Raw genomic sequence first — 11,966 nt, forward strand, 5'->3', positions numbered from 1 at the left:
GTTTTTCCTAATATCCAACCTAAACCTCCCACATTGCAACTTGAGACCGTTACTCCTCGTTCTGTCATCTGCTACCACAGTCTAGATCCATCCTCTTTGGAACCCCCTTTCAGGTAGTTGAAAGCAGCTATCAAATGCTCCTCATTCTTCTCTTCCGCAGTCTCAGTTCCCTCAGCCTCTCCTCATAAGTCATGTGTTCCAGTCCTCTAATAATTTTTGTTGCCCTCTGCTGAACGTTTTCCAATTTTTTCACATCCTTCTTGTAGTGTGGGGCCCAAAACTGGACACAGTACTCCAGATGAGGCCTCACCAGTGTCAAATAGAGGGGAACAATCATGTCCCTTGATCTGCTGGCAATACCCCTACTTATACATCCCAAAATACCATTGGCCTTCTTGGCAACAAGGGCACACTGTTGACTCATTTCCAGCTTCTCATCCACTGTAACTCCTAGGTCCTTTTCTACAAAACTGCTGCCTAGCCATTCGGTCCCTAGTTTGTAACGGTGCATGGGATTCTTCCATCCTAAGTGCAGGATTCTTCACTTGTCCTTGTTGAACCTCATCAGATTTCTTTTGGCCCAATCCTCTGATTTGTCTAGGTCTCTCTATATCCTATTCCTACCCTCCAGCGTATCTACCACTCCTCCCAGTTTAGTGTCATCTGCAAACTTGCTGAGGGTGAAGTCCACGCCATCCTCTGGATAATTAATGAAGATATTGAACAAAATCGGCCCCAGGACCGACTCTTGGGGCACTCTGCTTGATACCGGCTGCCAACTAGACATGGAGCCATTGATTGCTACCCGTTGAGCCCGACAATCTAGCCAACTTTCTATCCACCTTATAGTCCATTCATCCAGCCCATACTTCTTTAACTTGCTGGCAAGAATACTGTGGGAGACCGTGTCAAAAGCTTTTCTAAAGTCAAGGAATAACACGTCCACTGCTTTCCCCTCATCCACAGAGCCAGTTTTCTCATCATAGAAGGCAATTAGATTAGTCAGGCATGACTTGCCCTTGGTGAATCTATGCTGACTGTTCCTGATCACTTTCCTCTCCTCTAAGTGCTTCACAATTGATTCCTTGAGGACCTGGTCCATGATTTTTCCAGGGACTGAGGTGAGGCTGACTGGCCTGTAGTTCCCAGGATCCTCCTTCTTCCCTTTTTAAAGGATGGGCACTACATTAGCCTTTTTCCAGTCATCCGGGACTTCCCCCAGTCGCCATGAGTTTTCAAAGATAATGGCCAATGGCTCTGCAATCACATCTGCCAACTCCTTTAGCACTCTCGGATGCAGCACATCCGGCCCCATGAACTTGTGCTCGTCCAGCTTTTCTAAATAGTCCTTAACTACTTCTTTCTCCACAGCGAGCTGGTCACCTCCTCCCCATGCTGTGCTGCCCAGTGCGGTAGTCTGGGAGCTGACCTTGTTCGTGAAGACAGAGGCGAAAAAAGTTTTGAGTTCATTAGCTTTTTCCACGTCCTCTGTCACTAGGTTGCCTCCCTCATTCAGTAAGGGGCCCACACTTTCCTTGACTTTCTTCTTGTTGCTAACATACCTGAAGAAACCCTTCTTGTTACTGTTCACATCTCTTGCTAGCTGCAACTCCAAGTGCGATTTGGCCTTCCTGATTTCACTCCTGCATGTCTGAGCATTATTTTTATACTCCTCCCTGGTCATTTGTCCATCTTCCACTTCTTGTAAGCTTCTTTTTTGTGTTTAAGATCAGCAAGGATTTCACTCTTAAGCCAAGCTGGTCGCCTGCCATATTTACTATTCTTTCTACACATCAATCAATGAAACTTAAACCTGACTTCTCAGTTGGGGTGAAGGTGGTTTTGTGATGAAAATCTGAGATGACAAGGAACTGGATTGAGACCATCAAATCATTTCATACCGACCATTCAACAGTCACCAGAAGGTATAGACCTCAACATGACTTAAACATTTGTGGCCTTAGTGCTTCCTATTCCACAGTGGTGGAAGGGAAGTGGAGAATAACCAGAAGATATGCACAAAAGTGCCCCTACCCTTACCTCAGTCTTGCCACAATCCTCATGTGTGACACCACAACAGGAACCCCAGAAGGGAGATGGGTTACATGATATGCCAGGGCAAACAGGCCTGCACAGCTTGCCAAAATCCTGCTCATCCATAGTAAACCCACATAACTTGCACTGCTATAGAGCCTTCCACATGTGTGAGGTGGTTACATAATTTGCCCCTTAAAGCACACATGTGAAACAAGACAATTTACCAGGAAAAAATAATGGAAAGAAAAGTTAATATATGTCACCAAGAAGTTGGAAGGTTGACTTGCAACATAAAAACTAGCCTAATTATGAATTTCTGAAAAAAGAGTATATAGACACAGGAGAAATCAGTTGAATTCAGAAGTCCAGAGCTAAATTTGTAATGTATTGGCTATGGAAGAACTACTCAGAAATCAGGGAGACGAATAAAATAATAAAAATAATAATTTAGTAGGAGTAATACTGGCACTAATACTGAAATATGGTGGTTGCCGTTAATAGGACATTTATGTGAATTTAGTACAGCACAGCATCTGGGGTTCCACAATATTCTAAGAGTAGTATAACAGTGTGGTATGCCAGATATACCTCTGAGGTAATTGTTCATGAATATTTGGGAAAAAATTCCAGAAGAGCCTCAGTGATACTGGACCTCAATTTCCTTTGAAACTCTTAGCCAATAACTTTTCACTTAGAAACACAATAGACAAAATAAATGAATAAATAACAAAAAGGCTTATATAAAATGATAGAAATGACATTTATCTCTTCCTTACTTCTGAATCATGGTGGACTTGGGTTTGTGTATTCTGTTGCAACAGAATTTTGCAGGTTACTTTCATGGGTCAAATGGTTTGCTTCAACACCTTCCCAATACTTCAAGGCATAAGTATATATGGTGCTGATGACTAGTAGATACCGACAAACCATTTGACCCTTAAAAGTAGACTGCAAAATGCTGTTGATATAAAATACAAAAGCCCAAGCCCATCTTTGCCTGAGAAGTAAGGGAAAGAGAAATGTCATTGCTATCATTTTTTACTCAAAAGATGCTCAAAACTATAGCTACAGAGAGATAGATGACATTGATTTATTGATTGGCTTGGTAGGATGAGCTGTAAACTACCAAAGGCAAAAAGAAATAGGATTCTGGAATAATTAATTTTAGTATATAGTTGTATAGATTGCTTCCAGATTCTCAACTCTAGTAATACCAATAAGAAAGACACTCAACTGTTCAACTGGGATAGAAGAGAATTTTCATTTGGACATTAACAATGACTTGGCAGCAGTTGTGGCTTGCAAGATATCGGTTTCTTTGGAGAAGGAGAGGCAGGAGAATGATAATATTGAGCCCCGAAGAAACTGCTCGTGTGTCAAGGATCAGTGTGACCAAGAAAAAAGTTTCATGTTGGATTGCAGTTTTCTTGCCAGAAAGGTGCAAAGAAAAGAACTGCCTTTCTGGGAATCTGGACCAAATTTATCTTTGGTGTAACTCTATTCAAAACAGTGGATTTATATCAGAGACTAATTTTACTCACTGTGTCTGCTTAGAGACAGCATATCTCTTTGTAAAGGTTTCATTGCAAAGTTCATCAAAATAGGGCATTAAGAAGTGCCAGCATGTCAATCAGTGGCATAGCTTCTAAAATCTTAAGGGTGTTGGAGCTAAATTAGTATCTGACACCCTTATTTTAAACCTGTAACTCTCTTCAGATGGCCATTTCCTCATCTAGTTGTCAGTTACAGCATATCACACTGAATAAAGTAGTTAGACCAGTTCATGAACTCATTGTTTACATGAGTGAATGTTTAGAAGGAAAATAATTGTACAGGTATTTTTAAGTGAAATCATTACAAAGGAAGAAGAAGAAAAAAGTTAACCGAACACAGCTGACAATGTTTATCTGCTGATGGTATTATGTGGAATAAGCTCATACCATCTTGCAAATGAACTAGTTTTATCTTCTTGTGTTTGGAAAATAATGACGTATTTTCTTTCTGTTTTCAACAAAAATGGAATATAATAGAATGGATCTACTTATGTCCTTATTTGTACACCTACTTCATGGATTTCAGCTCAGTGCAAAAGCTATGTTTGTGGCACATGTGCCTGGCTTCATGAAGTCTGATATAGCTTCACTGCCAGGTAAGGCAAGTGAAGAATGAAGTCTGAATAAATTCAAAGAGAAGGCTGATGGAAAAGAAATTTTGTATGAGGCAGATTATTTAATTATTTAGATTCTAGATGTGAAGTTTGTAAATGAAGGATTGTGGTCTGTAGATTCTCTACCTTTTCCTCATTCTGGAGGTCCATGTTAATAGGAACACATAACATCATATGTTTTATATTATGAAAGTCCATAATGCTGATCCTACACTAGGATCTTCCAGGATTTGTATCATTTATTTGCACCACTCCTGAGTATTGACCAGCTGATTTACATGATAGCACTACATCATGAGAATGTAAGCCCTATAGTGACAGCCTGCAAGGGCAGAAATACAAGAGGCAGTGGAGGGAAATATCAGACCTTAGAATGGAGTGGGTTAGGTTTTCCTACATGCAAATCTAACATTCTACTCATCAACAACAAAAAAAGACAAATTATTTTGGACCATTCAGTACTGTGCCTGCTTTGATAAATTCTTGGTACCTCATCGTTGACCCCGAAGGTGGAATTCCTCCATACAATTGGAATCCATAGATTACCCAGTTTGCATCCACAAAAAGATAAAAGAAACTGGACACAAATGAATAACATGTAGACTTATTCACAGAAACAAGCATATGGCTTTTGCCAGCCTATATTACATTCTTTGCTCACTAAAGTTAAAAAAGGAATAGCCATTGAATGACCCCATAATGGAAGTAAAGAATGCAAGAACTATAACAAAAAGCCACAAATGTCCTGCATAGTTATCTGGCTTCAGTCAAAAGGAAATATCTCAAGTAAGAAAAGATTGCCTTAAGTTATCACAATTCACCACATAAAAGGGTTTAAATTTATAGAGTGCAATCAGCTACCAGCTGTGTTTGTCTTTCATATCCATGTCGTTGAACTATTATTCATCTGATTGGCTTTCCGCCTAACTTGTGCATATATTGCTTATTCTGTAGTGAAATTCTAGCTTGCGGGTGATCATACCCAGTTAATTAGTTATAGTTGCTCACATTATATAGGTTCTACTTTTCAGAACAATGTGTAGAAGCCTCTAGCTATGCCTATCTCTAAGGCTATGTCTTTAACTTCACACTGATCTTCATTTTCCATTTTCACATGCACTATCAAAGCAAAATATATGATCATTCTTACGCCAAGATTATTGATTCTCTAAGCTTTTGTATTTGGTTTTAGTTGACTTAGTGATCACAGACAATTAAGCATTTTTTATTGTTCACTGAATTCCCTCCAATTTATACTTTTCAGGTACTGAGATTTTTCAGAAAGAAGATTCATAGATATTAAGGCTAGGAGGGATTATTATGATCATCTAGTCTATCCTCCTGGATAATATTGGCCATAGAATTTCTCTTGGTTCTGAGGCATGAAGGATTAATAAATAGCTCAAAATAAAAAAAGACTAATAGAACTTGTGATTTTTTGTGCTAACATACAGTATGATCACCAAACTATGAGTCACTACAGCCTATGATCAAGCCAGACCTGACAAAGGAGCATAGAATCATGTAGAATTTCTATGGTTTGGTTTTAGAGTAGGCAGCCACTGCAGGGATTGCTGGTGATCTTAAACAGAACATTTAGTTTCTGTCTTTTGAAAAATACTTGAAGAAAATCTTGAGACCAACTGGTCCTCTTGGAAATAGCTGTATCCAACAGATTATCCATGAACAAAAACTTCAGCTACAAGCAACCTGATGACAATTATTTTTAAACACCTTCTAATTGATTTTCTATAAACTGACAATTGTAAAAAGTGACTGATCTGCCCCCAATAATCAATACTAGGCAATTTATCTGTGTTTTTCCATCCTGATTAAATTAAAGGACACTGAAAAGATTAGGGAATATTTTTCCAAGTAATGACACTGATGCTGAGAACTTGTATATGCAGTGCACAATGCTTGTGGTTTTATACCACGCCTGGATGAAGATGGTCTATGGAGGTCATGCCAAGGCTTTAAAATGTCAGATGAGATCAGTGCTTTTATTACTGCTAAGAAGCCTGATGTGGTGGACAAGGAGTATAGTTACCTTATTGAATTTGAGAGAGATTGAAAATTTAGCTGCAAGTGAACAGGGTATTGATTTTGTTTTCCATTGTTGCCATTGGGATCAGCTGTTCATAGCTTATTTTTCTGTTTCCAAGAGACTGATAAAGTTACAGCCATATGCTGAATATTCTTGAGTAGATTTGAATGTTTTGTTTTACTCTGTATCACCTGCTCAGGCTAGCCATTATATAAATGCACGGTAAGGGATATGGGGTAACTTAAATACTAGCAGAAGGTTCCTTTATTTTAAGAATTATGATTTGGTTTAATCTGTACTAGATGAAGCAGAGTTTGGGTTTCATGTGGTTCATTCATCCAAGCTGGATGAGCAAGCATCTTAGAGAGGTGATTAAGAAGAAGCAGAAAGCATACAGGGAGTGGAAGATGGGAGGGATCAGCAAGGAAAGCTACCTAATTGAGGTCAGAACATGTAGGGATAAAGTGAGACAGGCTAAAAGTCGAGTAGAGTTGGACCTTGCAAAGGGAATTAAAACCAATAGTAAAAGGTTCTATAGCCATATAAATAAGAAGAAAACTAAGAAAGAAGAAGTGGGGCCGCTTAACACTGAGGATGGAGTGGAGGTTAAAGATAATCTAGGCATGGCCAAATATCTAAACAAATACTTTGCCTCAGTCTTTAATAGGCTAAAGAGGATCTTGGGGATAATGGTAGCATGACAAATGGGAATGAGGATATAGAGGTAGATATTACCATATCTGAGGTAGAAGCAAAACTGAAACAGCTTAATGGGACTAAATCGGGGGGCCCAGGTAATCTTCATCCAAGAATATTAAAGGAATTGGCACCTGAAATTGCAAGCCCATTAGCAAGAATTTTTAATGAATCTGTAAACTCAGGAGTAGTACCGAATGATTGGAGAATTGCTAATATAGTTCCTATTTTTAAGAAAGGAAAAAAAGGTGATCCAGGTAACTACAGGCCAGTTAGTTTGACATCTGTAGTATGCAAGGTCCTGGAAAAAATTTTGAAGGAGAAATTAGTTAAGGACACTGAAGTCAAAGGTAAATGGGACAAAATACAACATGGTTTTACAAAAGGTAGATCGTGCCAAACCAACCTAATCTCCTTTTTTGAAAAAGTAACAGATTTTTTAGATAAAGGAAATGCAGTGGATCTAATTTACCTAGATTTCAGTAAGGCATTTGATACCGTGCCACATGGGGAATTATTAGTTAAATTGGAGAAGATGGGGATCAATATGAACATCAAAAGGTGGATAAGGAATTGGTTAAAGGGGAGACTGCAACGGGTTCTACTGAAAGGCGAACTGTCAGGTTGGAGGGAGGTTACCAGTGGAGTTCCTCAGGGATCGGTTTTGGGACCAATCTTATTTAATCTTTTTATTACTGACCTTGGCACAAAAAGTGGGAGTGTGCTAATAAAGTTTGCAGATGATACAAAGCTGGGAGGTATTGCCAATTCGGAGAAGGATCGGGATATTATACAGGAGGATCTGGATGACCTTGTAAACTGGAGTAATAGTAATAGGGTGAAATTTAATAGTGAGAAGTGTAAGGTTATGCATTTAGGGATTATTAAGAAGAATTTTAGTTCTAAGTTGGGGACGCATCAATTAGAAGTAACGGAAGAGGAGAAGGACCTTGGAGTATTGGTTGATCATAGGATGACTATGAACTGCCAATGTGATATGGCTGTGAAAAAAGCTAATGCGGTTTTGGGATGCATCAGGAGAGGCATTTCCAGTAGGGATAAGGAGGTTTTAGTACCGTTATACAAGGCACTGGTGAGACCTCACCTAGAATACTGTGTGCAGTTCTGATCTCTCATGTTTAAAAAGGATGAATTCAAACTGGAGCAGGTACACAGAAGGGCTACTAGGATGATCCGAGGAATGGAAAACTTGTCTTACGAAAGGAGACTTAAGGAGCTTGTCTTGTTTAGCCTAAGTAAAAGAAGGTTGAGGGGAGATATGATTGCTCTCTATAAATATATCAGAGGGATAAATACAGGAGAGGGAGAGGAATTATTTCAGCTCAGTACCAATGTGGACACAAGAACAAATGGGTATAAACTGGCTACCAGGAAGTTTAGATTTGAAATCAGACGAAGGCTTTTAACCATCAGAGGAGTGAAGTTTTGGAATAACCTTCCAAGGGAAGAAGTGGGGGCAAAAGATCTATCTGGTTTTAAGATTCTACTTGATAAGTTTATGGAGGAGATGGTATGATGGGATAATGGGATTTTGGTAAGTAATTGATCTTTAAATATTCAGGGTCAATAGCCAAATCCCCTGAGATGGGATATTAGATGGATGGGATCTGAGTTACTATAGACAATTCTTTCCTGGGTATCTGGCTGGTGAATCTTGCCCATATGCTCAGGGTTTAGCTGATTGCCATATTTGGGGTCGGGAAGGAATTTTCCTCCAGGGCAGATTGGAGAGGCCCTGGAGGTTTTTTTGCCTTCCTCTGTAGCATGGGGCATGGTTGACTTGACGGAGGCTTCTCTGCTCCTTGAAGTCTTTGAACCATGATTTAAGGACTTCAATAGCTCAGACATGGGTGAGGTTTTTCATAGGAGTGGGTGGGTGAGATTCTGTGGCCTGCGCTGTGCAGGAGGTCGGACTAGATGATCAGAATGGTCCCTTCTGACCTTAATATCTATGAATCTATGAATCTATGGTTAGGCAGCTTACCTGTTCTGGCGACTCATTGAGTTCTGAGCCACTGGTGAGCCTGTGACTCAGGGCCTGCTCCATCATTCTCCAAAGATTATGCAAGTATTTTTATTGATTTTGACATGATTTGGATCAACCCCTCAGAGATGGGATGTTTTTCTTGTGAGAATCAATGAGCTAGATCTTCTTAGGAGCATTACTGTTTAATTTGATTCATAATGTAGTTTTTTTAATGTTTTTTCCCCCCTGCTCTGGAATCGTGGTATCTGATAAAAGCTCTTGAATAAAGCCAGAATGATGCTAATTTGATTTTATTTCTCCTCATGTAACCCACACACCTTCTGGATGTGGTACTCTGTCCCATCTAGTGGCACTGAGACCACTTAAAGAGAAAGAGAGAGTTAAATGCATCTTCTCTACAGCCTTAGTTAAGAGGCTTTTAGCTCATGCTATAGAGGCTCATGCACTAAGCTCCATAGGTCCCCAATTTGATCCTGCCCACTGACGCCCAGGGTCTGTTGGTGTTACACCCACACACACCTTCCACACTGAATTCTCTTACTGTCATAAGGGTAATATTAGCACTCCATTTCAATATGATTGAGAGGAAAACAAAACAATGAAGATTCTGGGCTGGGTGAAAAACTCCACTGAAATCACAGTGCAACAGGTGAAATGCTTATTGTTGCTAATGCAGGACAGACTATAGGCTGTTTCTCGTTCTAGATATTCAGAACATTCCAATGTTTTAACAAATGCTATTTCCCCCCACTAATCTATCTCTTCCTTGCAGAGAGGAGCGCTGAAGGACTGGGCAATCTATTGATTTGTTTTTTTACTTGAAGAGAAAGGTCTTCTGATAACCATACCTGAGGAGGAAGGTAACAAAAGCAGGTAAACATGTTCATCTGCAATTTGCCATGATAATTTATACTTTTTTCTTGAGTGAGAAGTAGTATTCATAGCACAGCATAGCATTCAGCTAATAATCTGAAATGGGGTTTGGGGATACTTACTATTATAGGGAATCCAGAGATATCCTCTGTCATTTGGTACAATCTTGTTCATTCCAGAATTGTAGTCCCCCATAGAGTGTCTTTTGGGAGCCGATAGCCTGGTCACTTGGAACCTGCAGGACACTGGATGTAATTAGAGTAAGAGGGAGTTAGGCATCTGATTGGGTTTGAAAGGTTAGTGGGGATCACTTGCACTTTTAGGGAGTCTGGTGAGCTAATGAGGTAATTAGCTAATCAGCTGGATAGCTCAGAGAAGAAAGCAAACAAACATTATAAAAGGCTGTGCCAGGGACACTGATGCTGAGAACTTGTATATGCAGTGCACAATGCTTGTGATTTTATACCCTGCCTGGATGAAGATGGTCTATGGAGGTCATGCCAAGAAAGGGTGCCCTTTCTACCTGGAATGTAAATCAAGAAGTAATCATGAAGACACTTTGTGGAGGTAGCTTGGTGGAGTGTGTGTGTGCTGTTTAATTGCCAGCAAAGGCCCTTAGGTCTGGAGGTGGAAACCCACTTACAATCCCTAAAACAGGAGTTTATGCGCCTAACTCCTTTTGTGCATCCAGCCGCCTGTTTGCAGTGATTCTGTCTTTGTCAGTGTTCCTGTAGTACAACAGAGGGCCTTAGTTATGGAACATTATACCCTACTTATGCTTGATTTTCAAGTTATTTATGGAGAAAGTTGTGTAATGTCCCCTCTAGGTAAATAACATGCAATCAGTACTTATCACGATGGGTTACTTGTTGTATAATGGAAGACTCTTCCAATATGTGGTCAGAGGCTCCACAAGGGAACAGAGTAAATGAAAAAGGAGGCAGCAAAAGTATGATTATGGAAACAATGCCAATTTGTAAATGAAAAGCTTGGAATTATTTTTTTTCCAAGTCTGGTGCCCGTGGGCATTTCTAAGTAGATTTGGGCAAGCCAGCCGATAAAGCGACAACACAGCCAAGCCAAGGGGCTGGCTATTCTCCATAAGCCAAAAATAGAAGCCAAGCCATTAGAGCTGACTGAACAAATATGAAAAAAGGAAAATGTATACAGAGAGATATAAAGCTCATGTGACCATAAGGAAGCCATGCCAAAGGATCATCTTCATTCACAGAAACAAAGCCAAGCCAAAGACAGGTACTCAATTAGAGGAAGAATGTTTTTTCAGGCCAGGTTTGGACTTAACTTTTGTAAAGCTTTGTAATTAAAATAAGGTAACAAGAATTGCAGAATCAACTTAAAATTAAGTCCCTTGACTAGATGCAGGGCAAAACAGCTCTTTATGGGAGTAAACAGAAAGATCTTAAAAAGAAAAGGAGTACTTGTGGCACCTTAGAGACTAACAAATTTATTAGAGCATAAGCTTTCGTGAGCTACAGCTCACTTCATCGGATGCATTTGGTGGAAAAAACAGAGGGGAGATTGATATACACACACAGAGAACATGAAACAATGGGTTTATCATACACACTGTAAGGAGAGTGATCACTTAAGATAAGCCATCACCAGCAGCGGGGGGGGGGGGGGGGGAAGGAGGAAAACCTTTCATGGTGACAAGCAAGGTAGGCTATTTCCAGCAGTTAACAAGAATATCTGAGGAACAGTGGGGGGTGGGGTGGGGGGGGGGAGAAATAACATGGGGAAATAGTTTTACTTTGTGTAATGACTCATCCATTCCCAGTCTCTATTCAAGCCTAAATTAATTGTATCCAGTTTGCAAATTAATTCCAATTCAGCAGTCTCTCATTGGAGTCTGTTTTTGAAGCTTTTTTGTTGAAGGATAGCCACTCTGAGGTCTGTAATCGAGTGACCAGAGAGATTGAAGTGTTCTCTAACTGGTTTTTGAAGTTATAATTCTTGACGTCTGATTTGTGTCCATTCATTCTTTTACATAGAGACTGTCCAGTTTGACCAATGTACATGGCAGAGGGGCATTGCTGGCACACGATGGCATATATCACATTGGTAGATGCGCAGGTGAACGAGCCTCTGATAGTGTGGCTGATGTGATTAGGCCCTAT

General features: G+C 39.9%; 1 long non-coding RNA gene across 1 annotated transcript in view; it reads right to left on the bottom strand.

Annotated features, from left to right (window-relative positions):
• LOC122458544 overlaps positions 1 to 9,993 on the bottom strand; it is a 47,009-nt gene extending 37,016 nt beyond the window's left edge. The window contains exon 1 of the long non-coding RNA XR_006278588.1: positions 9,951 to 9,993. This is a non-coding gene — a long non-coding RNA (uncharacterized LOC122458544). The remainder of the gene's footprint in view (positions 1 to 9,950) is intronic.
• Between the last annotated feature and the right edge of the window lie 1,973 nt (positions 9,994 to 11,966).

This window comes from Dermochelys coriacea, chromosome 2 (assembly GCF_009764565.3).
Source record: "Dermochelys coriacea isolate rDerCor1 chromosome 2, rDerCor1.pri.v4, whole genome shotgun sequence".
Taxonomy (NCBI): domain Eukaryota; kingdom Metazoa; phylum Chordata; order Testudines; family Dermochelyidae; genus Dermochelys; species Dermochelys coriacea.